The following is a 10,919-nucleotide window of genomic DNA, read 5'->3' on the forward strand; positions in this document are numbered from 1 at the left end:
GAATATTTGGATGATGTTGGAAAATACTATTTGATCTATTATTAAAATGAAAATTTTTGGGACCATATTTTTGATTGTTACAAACGTGACAGATATTCTCGGCGGTAAACACCGCCCAACATTGCAAATTATTGTTGGCGGTAATTCTCACAAACAGGCTTCTACCGTTCGAATTCATTCTCTCTCCCTCCTCATTCTATCTTCTTTTGCCAAGATTTTCCTTTCAACACCGCACCGTAATTTCTAACAAAAATGTCAAGATCAGTGAAGTGTTACTTATATGGAATGTAAAACCTTACCTTTTTATGAGTAAAACCGATCGACACAACACCGTTAACCCTTAGAGTGTTAGGAGTGGGCAACGCCCACAGGCGTTATTATTATTAGAAGAAAAAAAAGGGAAACGCCGTTACCGGATGCTGTGTTCGTAACTGGAAACAATGGGAATACCTATAACGTACAATAACGGTGAAGAGGGGCGGTGTTCTTAGGCGTTATTAAGAGTGGTAACGAGAGTGGGCAACCCTTACGTATATATCCACCACACCGTTAACCCTTACGTATATATCCGACATATAAAACCTTACATTTTTATAATTAAACCGCCCACAGCACCACATATTTAGGGCCACAAGTGGCTAAATATTTTGTGAAGTCGGTAGAATCTGGTCCAAACTACGCACCATAACTGCTCCATTAGCCCAAAGGGAGACACACACGTGCCATGGTCATTGAGTGTAACGGAAAAGAAAACGCAAATGCCGAGCTCTCTTTCGGTGTGACGACCGACCACATCGGACTATCCCCCAATAGATTCCACTCGACGTGGTTTCCAAAGCAATATGACGTCCAAGTTCATGTTCGCGATCCTACCTGGTTAACTTATCAACATTTTCTTGAATAATTTAATATTGTAATTTTTTTTATTAATATGCTAAGACACAATTATAAAAAACTATACGAGTACAATAATCATCTTCTTTTTTTTTTTTGAAAGAAATAGAAAGTTATATGTAAGTGAATACAATTTGACATTTTTTCAATATATATATTATTAATTCTTTCTTCAAATACACTTATAAATTTACTGATTGATCCATTAATTAGAGGTCATATACAGCCAAATTCAGCATAGTTATATGTAAACGAGTAAATATACCTACACTGAATTATTTAAATAAAAATTCTATAGAATAAAATTATGTCAAAAAATGTTAATAATAAATGTTTTATGAACAAAAGGATTTTCTACTTCTATTTTTATGGTTCATAATTATATTACGTATACACCATCAAATAAATGCATGAGTTTGGAAAACGACATAGTCAAATAAAAAGTATGGCGAATCTCGAGTATCTGAAATATGTCATAGTTTATCAACCATGATTTTTGTAAGCAATTTTCCTAGTATTTTGTCTACTAATTTTGCAATTTTATTTGACGATGGTGTTGATAAAGCTATTTTTTTAGTAAAATTTATTTTAATAATCAATGTTTTAAACATCGGTGTATATGTTTTTAATCAAACAAAGAACTATTTATCAGATAATTATTCAATTATCAATAAGTCCGTATTTATTTAGGGAGGCATAGAGTTTTTAAAAGTTGTGGAGACCTTTTAACTTTTTATTTTTAGGAAAAAGGTCGAAAAACTAGGAAATATCACTTCAGCATTATATGCTTTTAACTTTTATTTAAAAAAAATTGAATATAAAATTTTTTCAGGTAACTTTGGTGAGGTTTATGTTTTTGGTTTTATCTAATTTTATACATTTTATAACTAATTATTCTTTTCGAAAATTTATGCACAAATAAAATTTACAAGCTCTCCTTTTCCAACACTATTAGCTAACAACTAGTTTTACCATGTCCTTAATATACAACTTTTTGTATTACATTATGTGCTTGGATAAATCGTGAGATATTTGAATATTTTTTTATATAAAAATTACATAAACATGTTTCTATATGCAATCATCTAAAAGAATGAGTTAGGTCCCGTTTGATAGTTTTTGTCTGGAAAAGTGCTGTCTGGTAAAGTGTTGTCTGAGAAAGTTTTCTGACTGGGAAAGAAACCATGATGTTTGATTGTACATCTGATTGACTGTGCTGAATGATGAAAATAATTAATAATTAAATAAAAAATAAATTTAAAAAAAGTTATTTAAAAAAATTAATAATCCAATAAAGAAAGAAAGAGGCGTGTTTGGTGTATAATTGTCTTTCCAGCCCATTCAGCCAGAAAGATATTATTTTGGGGCTTTCTGGGAAAGACATATCTTACCGGGAAAGACTCATTCTTTTGTGCAAATCAAACAGTCTTTCCGGTCCATTCAGCCAGAAAGATCTGTTTGGACCTGGAAAGATGCGTATCAAACGGGCCTTAACCTATTTCTTTATAGTACGAGTAACAATTTGACAAATATTATAACTATATTTTTACCCGAAATAAGTTTGTTTGGATAAAATAGTTACCACTAAATATTAATTTTTTATTCTTTTATTTTAAAAAAAATTTATAACCATCATGTATTCGTTCCAACCTATATTCTTATTAAAGTTGTGTTTGGCAGCCACAATTAGCTAATAAGATAGTTTATTTTTTGAGTTTTTTTAAATTGTTATGTTTGACAAAACAAAAAGCAACCGATAAGCTAATTTATAAGTTAGCTCTTTAAAATTCTACTTAGAGGTTGTTTGTTAGGGCTCTTAATGGTCTCATAAAGAGGTTGGCTTGGATTATTAAGATTCAGAACGTTTAGTTGTAGTTTTTTTAACCTCTTAACCGGTCAGATATGCAAGAAATGGATCTTAATCAGATAGATGTGATGAGGAGTCTGGATGGAAAGTTTTCCATGTGATACCCTTTTGCCCTAAAATAAATAAAAAACATCTGCCGCTTTCTTCCGCCTCTTCTCCCATCGAGCAATCGTTCGCTCTTCTTAGGCATCTATTCCTAGTTTCCCATCGGACCTCTGCCTTTGTCGCTTCGCCTCCACCTTTGTCGCTTCTCTCCTTGCCGCCTCCTCCTTCACTGGTAAGTTTTATACTCTATTTCTTTATGGTCGATTTTTCAAGCCCTTTCTCAAGAAGTGATTTTGTTGATGGATTGCTATGATTTTGTTGCCGGATTCTTATGGTTTTGTTGCTGGATTGCATTTTTGTGTTTGAATTTTGTTTATTTTCAATCCCTTTCTTAGTTTCATCTATGTTCTTGTTGCGTTTTTGTGTTTGAACTTTATTCTTGCTGACTTTGCTGTGATTTTGCTACTTTATGTGATTTGAACTCTGAAAATATGTTGTTGATATAGATTGTTGAAATTTGTTATCTTCTTGTGATTTTGCTGCTCTATATTGCTGAAATATGCTATCTTTATGGGGTTCATCATTCAGCGGAGGTTCACTCGAAAGTTTAATCGTGTCAGCCGAGTTTCGGTGGTCGGGCTAAACTATCATCAAGTTAAGTATGCTCTATGTTCCTTTGGACTTCGGGTATGTTTACCCTCAATGGTGGAGTGGGAATTTGATTCGTAGCAGACTCAGGTTTGGTAAGCTTTGGGATCACCTTGGAAATCTTCCCGAGCTAGTTGTGTAGTGATGGAATCCGTTCAGTCTCAATCAAGTATGGGATCTTGTTTCGACTGATCGTGAGGATGTTCTCTGTTATTGATTGAGGTGTTATTTCGATTATCGCTAGTGTTTCTTCTCTCTTTAGATGAGATTATGGGTGTGGTGGTAATTCATGTGAGCTGGGAAAGATAGCATTGGAGCCCTTGTTTCGAATTATGTGCATGGTTCTTTTAGGTTATAGCCTTCGAATCGGACCAAGAGTGCAACTGTTTTCCTATGCGCGGGTCGTGTGCGACCATGTTTTGTAAGGTTTGCTTTGGAAGCATCTATGTGGTGCTCAGTTGGCGTTGTGAGGGGATGGATTAGCTACCTTCAAGGTAATGGAATGAGGTGAGTATCTTCAGGCCCATAATGTTGGGCGATCGATGCGATGTCGTCAAAGTCGGTGTGATATTGGGAGCATTCCAGACATGGGCTGAGGGCCAGGGAGGGCATTCCAGACTCATGTTGTGGGCTCAGAGGCAATCCAGACCTATGTTGAGGACCTGACAGAGGTATTCTAGTTATATGTTTTTTTTGGATTAGGTGTCTAAGCCCATAACTATAATTGATATGTACTTGAATTGATAGCAGCACAGTCCTTTTGGGTTGCCCTCAAACCTAGCAACTGGACAAGGAAATTATGAAAGGAGAGATATTGATTTATTATAAGATTAATAAATTGATATAAATGATTTATTAATATGTTAAAAGATTAATATATTAATTAGAAATCATTATGTTTAATTAATAGTTAGCCAGAAATTAATCAGAATTAATTTTGGCGTTAGAAGTATTAATTATAAAGTGCAGGGACTAGGTTGCAATTATCTAATAGTTGAGTGGAAGGCTCCAGAACCTCCATGGAAGGAGGTGGACGAAATTTATAGGGGAAACCCTAAGGATTTCGTCCAAGGGGCTTTGGATAAGGCCTTTGGATTAGCTTAGGCCCCAAGCAAAGGAGTATTAGGGTTTTCCCTAAACCCTAGATCCCTCAGCTATATAAGGAGCCTCCCAGCTCCTAAATTCGGCCACTCCTTCTTTGGTGAAACCCTAGGGCCGATTTTGCATACTCTCTCTCTCTCTCTCCTTCAAGTTTCCTTCTTGCTAGTTCTTGGGTGTGATTCCATTAGAGGCATTACATTTGTGGTGCTAGGCTTCCAAGAAGATCAAGTTCAAGAGGATTATCAATTGTTTACTATAACAATTGAAAGGTATGTAACTCTTAAACCCTAGTTAGTTATTTTCGAAAATAGCCTCTCTCCTCTAGGGTTCTTGTTTGCAATTCAAAGTTATATGTTCAATAGTTAAAACATAGATCCAAAGTAGGTTGCATGTGAACTTAGGAATTGTTTTTCTAGTTTATTTGTTTTACCTAAAACCCATCAGTGGTATCAGAGCCATTGTTTGTTTTAAATTGAATTGCTATAATAGTTGAATTGCAAATTAGGGTTTATAGCCATTAAACCCTAAAGGCCAAAATTTTCCTTTTTAGGGTTTTTGGTTCAAAGGGTTTTTTGAAAAAACCTAACCTCCATGAACCCTAATCGAAATTAGGGTTAGGGTTTTGGAAAACCCTAGCCTCCTCCCTTGAATTTCGAAATTTGATTGTTATTTTATGGTTTTATCTTATTTTGGATAATTGTTACTTGATTGGATAATTATTGCCTAATTGGATAATTGAGAAAAATAAGGAAATTATCCTTTACCCTAATTTTCGAAATCTAGAGGGATAAGGATTAGGATTAAATTAATTGTTTAATTTGATTAGATAATCCTTACAAGATTTAATAGATTAATTAAAAGTTAATTAATAGATAATTATTAAATCTAGTTATTTGGTTTATTTTAAATTTAAATTAATAGTTTAATTTTTCGAAATTTATATATAAACCTTAAAGTTTTAAGAAGTTTAAAACACACCTTATATATGTATTATAATTAAAAGTTTAATATTATATATGTATAAGAATATGGTCAGTCAAATCGCTAGTATGCCTCATTCACGAAGGTAGTCTATAAGGGGGGTATAAGGAAACTGCCTATAAAATGGTAGTTGAATGGGTGTCCACTCTCACCCACCGCTTCCTTGATTAGTGGAGGGTCGTTAGCAGAATGGGTTTGATAGGACAACTACATCTCATTAAAAGTATAATGTTATTAAAGAAAGTACTAGAACATTATTTTACAAAATCCCAACTCTAGTTACTTTAGGAAAAATGTGAAAAGTATGCTAATCCATGAAATTGCACATTATGCTTTATTGGTCGTTAGTGGAGCGTGTGTGGTTAACTAGCACACTAAAAGGCACCAATAAAGAGTAGTAATGGGTATCTCATAATTGTCATTTTGATGGAGCGTGTGTGGTTTACCAGCACATGAATAGTTAATGATAAAGACAATGAGGTTACCAAGCACATTTGCATGGTTATTCACATCTTGTTTGTGATCCTCGGCATCCCAGTCACAAATAGAAGAGCATAATCTGAGATTAAAACATGCCATTGAATAGTTTCAATGTATCTCAAAAGAATTAGGAATTTCACTTCGTTTATTTCGTCTAATGGTGGAATTGGTGAATCGTCATTCACCTACCTTTATGAAATTTACACTTGGATCTCGGCATCCCATTTCTAAGTTGTGAATCTTCATAGTTGGATCCTAACCTTAATATTATATCTTTGGGTTATTATATTGAGGTATCTTGAGATCTAACTAAAACTTTCTTTCTTTTCAGATGTCTACTCCTGGAAACACTTCTGCTTCATCATCCTCCAACCACAACTTCTCTTTGCTCAACATTTGCTCCAAAGTCGTTATGGATGGCTCTAACTATAACGATTGGATGCGTAACATCAAGATGGCGCTTCGATTTGAGGACAAAGAATATGTCCTTGAAAAGGAGCTCAAAGAGCTTGATGAGTCTAAAGCTACTCCTGAAGAATATGCTGCCTACAAGAAACATTATGATGATGCTACCAAAGTGGCATGCATCATGGTCGCAACCATGTCCCCAGAACTGCAGAGGTACTATGAGGACTACTGGCCCTTTGAGATGAACAAGGACCTTATGGAAAAGTACCATAAGCAAGCTCGTCAAGAAAAGTTTGAAGTAGTCAAGTCACTCATGGCTTGCAAGATGAAAGAAGGGGAGTCGGTTGTGTCTCATGTGCAAAGAATGCAACGCTACACAGAGCGTTTGGTCAAGCTCAACATTCACTTTGATGAGGAATTGGCCATTAACATGGTCTTGAACTCATTACTTGATTGTTATGGTTAGTTTATTCTAACTTACCATTTGAACAACACTGAGCAGACACTGGCCCAATTGCAAAACTTGTTGCAGACAGCTGAAGCAGGGATGAAGGGTAAAAGTATAGCCTCCACTCCTGCAAGTGCCCATGTCTTGGCTATTGGACAGGGAAAGGGGAAAAAGAGGAAAGGTCCTCCTAAGCAAAACTGGAAGAACAAGGCTCAAGCTGGGTCATCTAGTAATGGCCCAAAGGCTAAGCCCAATGCTACCATTCCCCATGTTTATGATCCAAAAGATGCAGATTGCTTTTATTGCAATGACAAAGGGCACTGGAAGAGAAGCTGCCCAAAATATCTGCAGGATATCAAAGATGGCAAAGTGAAGCCATCTTCAACAGGTATTTACACTATTTCTTCTAATAACTCATTATCTTCTCGTTCATGGGTCCTTGATACAGGATGTGGTTTTCACATCTGTTCTGATTTACAGGGGCTAAAAGAAAGTGAGGAGATAGAGCGAGGAAGGATAAACTTGATCATGGGAAACAAGAAGTCTTCACCAGTGACCAAGATCGGAGTTTATCAACTTTTGCTTAGTAATGATGTTAGATTAGATTTATTAAATTGTTGCTATTCGTCTGAGATGACGAGAAACATTATTTCATTTCATGCATTGTTCAGACAAGGTTTTAAATATTCTTTTAATGATTTGAATGGTTCAATTTCTGTTTATAAGAATGGTGTTTTTGTATTTGAAGCTTTACCTTGTGATGGTGTGTATGAAACAGTGACTTGTGTTGATAGCTTAGGAAATAGTGTATTTAATATTGACTTGTCTAATAGTGTAGACAAGGTATGCTTGTGGCATTGTCGTCTTGGACACATTAACAAGAAACGCATAGCCCAACTCCAAAAGGACGGAGTGTTGGAATCATTTGACCTAAAATAAGATGATATGTGTGAATCTTGTCTTTTGGGAAAGATGACAAAATCACCATTCACAGGGTCTTGTGAAAGAGGTGAAGGTCTGTTGGATCTCATACACACAGATGTGTGTGGGCCCTTCAGATCAACTACAAGGGATGCTAATCGATTCTATGTGACTTTCACTGATGATTATAGCAGATATGGTTATATCTACTTAATCAAACATAAGTCAGAAACCTTTGAAAAGTTCAAAGAGTTTAAGCATGAGGTCGAAAATCAATTGGGCAGGAAGATAAAGGTACTTAGATCCGATAGAGGCGGGGAGTATCTTAGTGTCGAGTTCAACGACTATCTGAAAGAATGTAGGATAGTCTCACAATTAACTCCTCCTAGGACACCACAGTTAAATGGTGTAGCTGAGAGGCGTAATCGAACCTTGTTAGACATGGTTCGTTCTATGATGAGTCGTGCTTCGCTTCCTATTCACTTCTGGGGGTATGCCTTAGAGACAGCCGCCCACATCCTCAATCTTGTCCCTACAAAGAAGGTTGCCAAAACACCTCACGAAATGTGGACGGGGAAAGTTCCCTCATTAGCACATATTAAAGTCTGGGGTTGTGAAGCTTTCGTAAGACGGGAGACTCACGACAAGCTAGCAGCTAGAAGTGAGAAATGTGTTTTCATTGGTTACCCAAAGCAGTCTTTTGGATATTTGTTCTACAGACCTAGTGAAAACGTGGTCTTTGTAGCACGAAGATGAGTCTTTCTAGAAAGAGAGCTCATATTCAAAGAGGACAGTGGGGGCACCATTGACCTTGAAGAAATTCAAGAGTTAGCCAATGAAGGAACCTTAGATGACACTAGCACTCAACCAGAGGAAACAGTTCTTGTTGAACCAGTTGATAACTCATTACCTCTTCGAAGATCCACTAGGGTGAGTGTGCCACCTGAGTTGTATGGTTTTCATATTACTTCAGATGGTGACACATGCATCAGTGATAGGACACTGGTAAATTTAGATGAACCAGTTACTTATAAGGAAGCAATGGCAGGCCCAGAGGCTTCCAAGTGGAAAGAGGCAATGGAAAGCGAGATTAAGTCCATGTATGACAACCAAGTTTGGAATTTGGTTGAAAGTGCACCAGGTCGCAAGACAATTGGGTGCAAATGGATCTTCAAGAAGAAGACATACATGGATGGAAATGTGCACACATTCAAGGCTTGACTGGTTGCAAAAGGTTTCACTCAAACCCCAGGGGTTGACTATGATGAGACCTTCTCACCAGTAGCTAAGATTAAATCTATTAGGATATTGCTCGCCATAGCTGCCTTTCATGACTATGAAATCTGGCAGATGGATGTCAAGACTGCTTTCCTTAACGAGAAGTTGGCTGAGGAGGTTTACATGAATCAGCCAGAGGGTTTTGTTGATGCAAAGTTTCCCAATAGAGTGTGCAAGCTTGAGAAATCCATTTATGGATTGAAACAAGCATCTCGCAGCTGGAATCTTTGCTTCCATGAGAAAGTCAAAGAGTTAGGTTTCTCTAGAAGTGAAGATGAGTTTTGTGTGTATATCAAGGCTAGTGGGAGTATAGTAACTTTTCTGGTGTTATATGTCGATGACATATTACTCATTGGTAACGACGTTCCAACCTTGAAATATGTTAAGTCTTGGCTTGGAAAGTGTTTTGCCATGAAAGACCTTGGAGAAGCTGCCTATATTCTTGGGATTAGAATATTGAGAGATAGAAAGAAGAGACTAATTGGACTTAGTCAGAGCACATACTTGGATAAGGTACTAAAGAGGTTTAGTATGGAAAATTCTAAGAAGGGAGAGCTACCTATCCAAAGCAATACCAAATTGAGTAAGACTCAATGCCCGAGTACAGATGAGGAAATAGCAGACATGAGTCGTGTACCTTATACTTCCGCTGTCGGATCGATCATGTACGCTATGACATGTACTCGCCCTGATGTTCCATTTGCTTTGAGCATGGTCAGTCGTTATCAGGGAAACCCGGGTAGAGCTCATTGGATAGCGGTTAAGAATATACTCAAGTATTTGTGAAGGACAAAGGACTGGGTCCTTGTGCTTGGTGGCAATGATACTTTGAGAGTAGATGGTTACAGTGATGCCAGTTTTCAAACGGATAGAGATAACTTCCGTTCTCAATCTGGCTGGGTATTTTTACTGAATGGAGGAGCGGTTACTTGGAAAAGTTCCAAGCAAGATACAGTGGCTGATTCTACTTGTGAATAAGAGTACATAGCAGCGAGTGAAGCGTCGAAAGAAGCAGCTTGGTTAAGGAACATCATCAGAGATCTCGGAGTTGTTCCTACCATCCAGGAGCCTATGGAACTATTCTGCGATAATGAAGGAGCGGTTGCCTTGACAAAGGAACCAAGAGATCATGGTAAAACCAGACATATCGATAGAAAGTACCATTTTATCAGACATAGAGTAGAAGAAGGCCATCTTGTAGTAAAGAGGGTGTCATCTGAAGATAACCCAGCAGATCCCCTCACACAGGGTCTGAGTAGGGCTAAGCATATTCAGCATGCTCGGAGCATAGGACTGAAAGATGATATTAGTTTTAGTACTTAGATTAGTTTTGTTCTGAAACTTGTAACAAAGTAAATGTAATTGACTTTTGGTGATTAAATAATAAAGTATTATTTATAAGTTTGGTAACTGCCTTTTTTCGATTGTTTGTTATTGTGTTTCATATTTTGCATGTTTTACTTCCCGAATAATTTGATTATTCAAACTCCACAGTCGCTCGTACTTTTGGAAGTAAGTAGTGAATTAAGACTGTCATGAACTGGATTGTAGATTGTCTAAGGATAGAAATGGCAATAGAATTGCTGCAACGTTCATGAGTACTCAGATATTGAGATTTGACTATTGGATAAACCCTCGCTCAGAGTATCACTTCATGGAATTCATCACGAGTAATACTGAGACGATAATATCTTATAATCTTGAAACGAAGATATATGAGTTGTAATTTACAAAGTCGGTTATACATTGGTGATACGAAAACGCATCAGTAACTTGGTGTTATAAAACGTATTGTCATGTATAATTTGATGAGTAAAAGATACAAGCATATGAGTCAACGTTTATTCG

The sequence above is a fragment of the Lactuca virosa genome, chromosome 9, assembly GCF_052849685.1.
Source record: "Lactuca virosa cultivar CGN04683 chromosome 9, Lactuca_virosa_CGN04683_v6, whole genome shotgun sequence".
In the NCBI taxonomy this organism is placed as follows: domain Eukaryota; kingdom Viridiplantae; phylum Streptophyta; class Magnoliopsida; order Asterales; family Asteraceae; genus Lactuca; species Lactuca virosa.